The sequence below is a fragment of the Taudactylus pleione genome, unplaced genomic scaffold (assembly GCF_031769625.1).
Source record: "Taudactylus pleione unplaced genomic scaffold, aTauple2 ptg000201l, whole genome shotgun sequence".
In the NCBI taxonomy this organism is placed as follows: domain Eukaryota; kingdom Metazoa; phylum Chordata; class Amphibia; order Anura; family Myobatrachidae; genus Taudactylus; species Taudactylus pleione.
The window spans coordinates 56,841,997-56,850,111 of record NW_028284603.1 but is presented as its reverse complement, the minus strand read 5'-3'; positions in this window follow the sequence as shown (position 1 = coordinate 56,850,111).

Below are 8,115 nucleotides of genomic sequence, written 5' to 3'. Positions count from 1 at the left end.
TTGGCCCCCTAAAGAATGTTTACTACAAAGAAATCACTAGAAATGTGAATGTATCAGTTCATTTAACAGTTTTACATATAAAATGTGTCACAAAAGTAGGTCGCATCATCTACATGGGTAAAATAGGCATGATCACCTGTTTGGTATACCACACATTTACATATCTGTCACAAAGATGCCACAAATTATCATATTTCTTCATTGCAAAAGGCAAAATTTAAATATATTACTTTTATCTCAACTATAATGCTGTGTAGGGTTAGGGTCCAAGGGAATCCATAATAAAAACAGCATAAAATTAACTTGTAATTATTTTATCATATTATTTCATTTATAGCACAATTTCACATGCTACACCAAATTCTCTTATTTTTTAACTTAATTAAAATGATTCCTGTTTAATGAAATCCTGCATTAAGGATATAAATGCTTGGAAATAAAAGTACAGTCTTCAATGTATTTAATTTTAAAGATGAATTTTGTAAGACAAGAAATTATTATCTTAATTTATATCCTTTAACTTCAACCAGTCTATAAAAGGGGTTACCAGCTGCAAAGGCATGGGGGAGTCTATGTACCTATATCAAGTTGCAGAGGTATCACTACTATTACAAATTAGTGTCTATTTTTGTACATTTAATATATACTGTATATACGTAAAACAATTATATATATATACAGTATATATATACAGGGCCACCATCAGGGGGGACTGCCGGGACTCTAGTACCGGGCCCAGAGAGAGAGGGGGCCCGGCTGACAGCGACAAAGAATGCACCGGGCGGCGGCAGGCAGGGAGAAAGATCATCAGCGCTGTGACATTTCAACTGTTGACTGGAGCCGGCCACTAGTTGTGATTGGTTCGCAGAACGGCAGCCAATCAGGAGCAGCAGCTCCTGATCAGCCAATCAGGAGTGGCCGATGCTTATTGGCTGCCGTTCCTCGAGCTGTGATTGACTGATGGAATGGCAGCCAATCAGGAACAGCAGCTCCTGATCAGCCAATCAGGAGTGGCCGCACCTGATTGGCTGCCATTCCGCAAGGTGTGATTGGCTCGCGGTTGGCTCCATAGTTCAAATGCTGCAGCACCGCTAATGCTTGCTGCCGGCCGAGTCCATAGGTGAATGCCACAGCATTGATGATCTTTCTTTCTCCCTGCCTGCCGCCCGGTGGATTCCTCGCCGCTGCCAGCCGGGCCCCTTCTCTCAGAACAGGAGAACAGGTAAGCCCTGTGCCCCCCCGCTCTTGTCCAGCCAGCCTTCCCTGCACTGTTCCCCCCAGTTCACCAAGCCAGCCTTTCCTGCTCCCCCCCAGTTCAGCCAGCCTGCCTTGGCCTGGCCCTCCCTCAGTCCAGCCAGCCTGCCTTCCCTGCCCCCCCATTCCAGCCAGCCTTCCCTACGCCCCCAGTCCAGCCAGTATGCCTTTCCCCTCCCTCAGTCCATCCAGTCTTCCCTGCGACCCCCCTCATGGTCCAGCCAAGCAGTCTTCCCTGCCCCAGTCCAGCCAGCCTTCCCTGCGCCCCCTCATGTCCAGCCACCCTGCCTGTCTTCTCTGCCCCTCCCCTACTGCCCTGCGCCCCCCCTAGTCCAACCAACCTTACCTGCCCTTTGCCACCCCAGTCCAGTCTTTCCTGCCATGTGCCACCCCCCACCACCATGCCTAGCCATCCCTGGTTTATGCACCAATTTAGGCAACACCACTGATATAGCTCCACCCACGTTATCCACAACTCCGACCAACTCTGCCCTATACCCAGGGGAAGGGGGGCCCTGCCTATATTGTTAGTACCGGGCCCCAGAATTTCTGATGGCAGCCCTTTATATATATGTATATATATATATATATATATATATATATACAGCGTGAATGGCACTCCCACTTGCTACCTGCCTCTGTATTCATTTGTCTTGGAGTGCCACTGGCTTCTTTTGTATATATATATATATATATATATATATATATAAAATATATATACATATATATATATATATATATATTAGTCACGTGCGGTGAGGTCAATGGCTGGGGAGGCACACATGGAGATGGGTCTGAGTGCTGGTAGCCTGTCTCACTCCCTACTCACTGTAACTCTCCCCTCACTACACTAAGCTTCAGTGTTCATAGATTCTCCTACCTGCATCTCTGTCTTCTCTTGCTTCTGCTGACTAAGCTCCAATATCTAAACATTGCAGTGCACTTCCTGGTCACATGACACATCCAAGGTGTCCATCAGTGCTCAAGGCACACACCCCCCATACTCAGAGGAAGGCCTCTATTAGCTCTCTTTCTGTGCAGCTTACTGTCTGTGGTGTGGCCCCGCCCCCGGCTCTGAAAGCAGTGTCTGACATACAGCTGCCTCATCTCTCGTCTCCCTGCAGTCCCATGGAGCTCCACAAAGCTGGTGAGTATTAACTATAAAAATTATTACAATAAACAAAGAAAATGTTTGTAAGTTATAAATATTTTCTTTATATTACTCTAATAATATTTGATCAAATCTACCCTGACTGCACGCCCCTGCTGGTCTTAAGGTAGGCTGATAATGGGATACATATACATGATGCTTTATGTGGTTTTTAGTAGTTTTTGGCCTCGAGTGTGTCACTTCTGGTCCCGTGGGGGCATTGGGGGTGGAGCTATAGACTAGAACATTTGGCATGGGTATATAAGGTGGATCTGGGCGTTAGGTGCTTGTATGTCCTGTGTTCACGGGTGGTGTCCTGATGAAGACCATGATTGTGTGGTCGAAACGTTGACTTGATGCCCTGAGATCTTGATGTGATCAATAAAGTTTGTTTTACCTTTGAATAATTTGAAGAGAAGCCTCGGTGAGTGCATTCTACTTGTAGCATCTATGGAATGTTAAATGGTACCCGCAGAGGACCAATGAATGGTCACCCCAGGCATTGCTGAATTTATGCTTAAAGTGTGTGCTGACCATTGCTGGATTATATATACATACCATCTGGGGGGCCCTTGGTATGTGACCACACCATCTACATAAAAAATATCATACAAACTCGGCACTCACATGCTTTTCAAACTGCAACTCCTTTGAACATAGGGAATGTTGGTTCCAAAATATTGCAATAATTTGTTAAACTGACCACCGCTTCACGGTCATTGCCATGTGGCCAGTCCTTACACTGATTCTCAGATAAATGAACTTGATCTGCCACCTTTGGCTCAAGCTTGCATATATTTTACACATGAAACGTAACCAAGCTTGAGCCAAAGGTGGCAGATCAAGATAATTTATCTGAGAATCAGTGTAGGGACTGGCCAGATGGGAATGACCGTGAAGCGGTGGTCAGCTTAACATATTATTGCAATATTTTGGAACCAACATTCCCTATGTTCAAAGGAGTTGCAGTTTGAAAAGCATGTGAGTGCCGAGTTTGTATGATATTTTATATATATATATATATATATATATATATGTATATCAATACACTCACACATGTGCGTGTGTGTGTTGGGGGGTCCATAACTGAAAATGTAATGCATGCTCAGTAGAGCGGCCTTAATAGTGACAAATAATCCTTATATTCCATATTTTTGGTGTTGATCAGCTGCCAGAGAGCAGCAAGTAGTCATTTTATCACTGCGATTTTATGTCCTAGAAGAAATCATAAACACAATACTTTTTACTTCATGATAGATATCCCCTGCCTTGAAAACTCCATTGACTGTTACAGTACACAATTCTAATGAATTTCATGGGGGTGGAGAGTGCACTTTTTAGGAAGAGCTACCAGTTTAACAGGAGTCCTGGAGTCTTTTTTGTTTTGCAGATCTCAACCAGCACTTCAGTGTAATTGCTTTATTGACAACCAGGTGTTTTTTATAGAGCAAATATATTCATTTGTGCAGATAATCCAATGTAGTTAAAAATGATGTAGTGAGATAAAGGCAGCCCATGTATCTTCTTACTGTCATCAATCATATCCAATACAGATGAGTCTAATTTTAGGGGGAGGGGGGGGGAGTGGAGAAAATTGAGGAAGTGCTTAATGTAAGGGAGCTAAGAAGCTTGAGGTCTTTATTGGGTTTTGTCTGTCAGTTTTAAGTGTACATTGAGATCCAAAGCACACATGTGCACATCAAACTCTTTTGATAAAAGCGTAAAGTCTATATTAGTAGTAAATACCCAGCATGTTTGACTTGTGGAAAAGCTTTCGCTATCCTAATTTCCATTTATGCTAGGGTCACAAAGCCAACTCTTTATTGGTTCCAGATGCAGACCTTACACCAGCCTGTCTCTGGTCTGGCCAAATACAGCCATTCCCTCCACAGCCAAGACCTGGAGGCAGATGCATACAGTCAAAAGATGCAAAGTGACATCACAAAGGCCCAAAGAGTATATATTGCATAGCACTGTGCACTGTTTGTTTGGTAAAATGCTTAATCATCTATGACAACTTGCATTTTAGGATTAACAATTGTCTCAATAGGATCTAACAGAACAGAAAAGAAGACAGAATGGAAAGGATTTGAGATGACAAACACAGTGATATTTTATAGTTAAAAGTCTATAAAATGCACACTTGTCGGATTGCCCATCTTAACGACGGAACAATCACTGTTTCGTCCTTCATTAGCTTACAGTACCATAGGTAGCTAGCGATGTCGTCAGGTTTGATGTGCAGCACATAAAACCTGACGATGCCACATGTGACTGTGGGAGCACACATATTAAGCGTACACACACTGAGCGATGTAGACAATTTGTCGTTCCAAAACGGCAAGTCGGCCTGATATCGCTCCTGTGTGTACCCAGCTTAAAGGCTTTTACATTTTTTTCTTGTGAATTTTAATTGCAAAGTATGTTTTTTTTCAATGTCAGAATTGAAAAATCTTTATTTGTGTCAGAACAGACAAATTCTATATTTTTCTAAAAGGGTTCTATCATGACTGTGGAAACCTCACTGTCCAAATTATCTAATAAATGCATTAAGACTACAGGATTTCATCTTCATGTCTTCGGCATTACATTGCAGTGAATATTAACTGTATTTCCAAACGTATAGTGTAGAGCATTTCTGGAAAAAAACTTCAGCTATATTGCCCACAGACCTCATTTCTGGAAGTGATTAGAGGTTTACTACTAGCTATTTGCAAATTACATCATTATTTAAATGTCTAGTTGTATATAGCTGTGCACTGAATAACATTTTATTGGAAATGAGATACAAGCAAGTTCAAATAAATCACATTAGAGACTAGAAATTCTCATTTATTATAAATTCACCCATGGAACCCCATTTGTCTTGCAAGTACAGTACCATTAGGAAGGAGCATAGTTCAAAAAAGTTCAACTGACATCACATGATTTTTATGTGGCCCCTTTCAAACTTTTATGGCCCCTTTCGAACTTTCATAGACTCTTTTTCATATAATTATGCCAACATTTCTTTAATATGATCCATAAGGTATTTATTAAATTTTATAACTGTGCACTCAAGGCTTATTTTTTTCATGGGTTGGGTATGGGATCCCAGCAGTCGGGATGCCGCCGGTCAGAATACCCACAGCGGCATCCCGACACTAGAAGGAAAGCTCCTTAACACTAACCCTCCCTCCCCGGTGCCTAAACCTAACCTCCCTCTCCCTGCACCCTAAACCTAACCCTCTCCCCTTAGTGCCTAACCCTCCCCCTAGTGCCTAAACCTAACCCTACGTTGACGGGATTCCCGGGGCCGGTATTTAGACCGTCAGTATCCCGCACGCCGGGATGCTGACTACATCCCTTTTTTCACAGCGAATATCTATATATTTATGTGTTACTCCATAGAGAATGAAATTTTCATGGCATAGTGGTTGGCATCACTGTCTCAGAGAGCCAAGGACTTGGGCTCTATTCCAACCAGTATATAGAAATGTTGGACAGTTGAAGGCCTTTAGGACACTGTGAATGTGACAATCTGCGCATCCTAGTAGCAAAATTCAGAATATGATGTTAATATAGTTTCTTTGAAACATAGGTTATTGGATAGATTGATACATTTTCTTTCATTTCCACTATTTGCTCATTACATAAAAATGAATAATATGCTTTTAAACAGTTTAAACCTTAAATTCAATAAGTATTTCAGTCACTGTGAAAGCACTTAGCTCTTACTATAGCCAACTTTTGCATTCTACACAGGAACAAAACCATAACTTTCAGTTATGTCCCAGTTATATTGTTACCACAGATGAATGAATCACTATTAACACAATATATTGGAAACTTTATATGCAAGTGACCACTTTCCTGTACTCTAACCAAGATGGCTGTCTTAATTTACTTTAGCTATTAAAAGGTTCTTTGTCACTCCTGGGAGAAAAACAGTATGTAGACCAAGCAATATAAAATAAAATAAATTGTTGTATAAAATCCTTGGCCTATATTTCTACTTGTATTCAGAAATTAAGCTCATACTGCAATCGCATCAATATCACTACAGATGTGCACACATACATCTATCCTTCGTGCGCTACAAGTCGCGCCACACACAACGCGGGAGCTCAGTGTGACTCGTTAGCGCTGTGTCACAAATGTGTCTTGTTTGTACAACGATGCGAATAGATAGCACAAGCACATACATCCCAACTGTCCCGATTTTCGCAGGACAATCCCGTTTTTGGGGAGCTGTTCCACCCGCGGGCTGCAGTGTCCTGCGGGCGGGGGGAGGTTGGGAGGGAGATCTCTGTCACCGCCTCTGTGCTTATCTGCGCACACAGCGGTGAGTGCTGGGAACGTCCCCAAAGTGACGAAAACGGGGCAAGCCGTGAGGCTCCGCCCCATTTTCTTTAGGCTCCACCCCTTAGGCCACGCGGGCCTTCGGCGCGCAACCTGTTTCTACTTCCAACATTGAAATGTTGGGAGGTATGCAAGCAGCTTCTGCTGGTTGATATGTTATGCAGCATGCCTATGTTCTCTGAGCGAGCGTGGGTGTACTGTATCTGCATGCGAAATGCTATGTTACAGTGTCAGTGGCTGTAACACTGTAAGGGATGCAGTCAGGATACCGGTTAGGTTTAGGGTGCGGGGAGGGGAGGTTAGGTTTAGGCACTAACGGGGGGAAGTTAGGGTTAGGCACTAGGGGGGGAGGTTAGGGTTAGGCACCACTAAGGGAGGGTTATGGTAGGGGGAGGGTTAGGGTACTTACCTGCTGCAGTGGGGATTTGATCCATCGGGCTATTTGATCTGGCATTACATATCGATTCCCACTGTAACCTAGTGTTTAGCATGCAGATACACCCACAGGCGTACAGAGAACATAGGCATGCTGCATATAATTTTAATCAGCAGAAGCTGCTTGTGCTATCTATTTGTATTGCTGTGCAAATAAGACGCATCTAAAGTAAAAAAGATGCACGAAAAGACGCTTGTTTTTACTGAGTCACGCTACGGCATGGCACGACTACAAGGGCTGTTTAACGTGCTAGGAGGCTAGATGTATGTGGACCCATCTGTATATTGCTGGTAAAAATGCCATCTTGGCATGCCAAATACTTTGCTACAAACGGTCATCAGCAAGAGCTTTGGGTAACTAACTGTTAAATTTTGAGCTAAAATTATCAAGACACAAAACATTTATTCCTAACATAATATAATAATATTTGCCAATTATTGGACACTAACATCAGTATAATTCAAGGTTGTATAAAACGTTTGCCTGGGGTGCACCATGGCTGCAGACTGTCATCTCCACACCTACAGACATCCAATTCCAGCTATGGTGCAGATAATTCAGCTACCAGTTATTTAGATAACAGGCAGAAATCGGTGTCCCTCTGGCTGTTGTGGAACTACAAATCTCAGTATGCTTCTCTCATTTGTGGAACTACAAATCTAAGTGTGGATGGAAGACAATGTAGAGTCAAATAAGTTTTAGAATTTGCAGTCAAAAGCAATTCCTAATGACAAGACACATAACTCCCTATTGGGTTTGGACCAACAATAACCTGAACAATCCTCTTAACAGTATAAGTATAGGGGACTGACCAACATATGTTGCTTGAGTGAGGTTCCACCTTACCATGGTGGAACTAGCAAGTGATGAGACCAGGTGCAAAAATATGCTTTGGCCTCAGTCACCCTGAAAGGGAAATACGTATATATAAAAT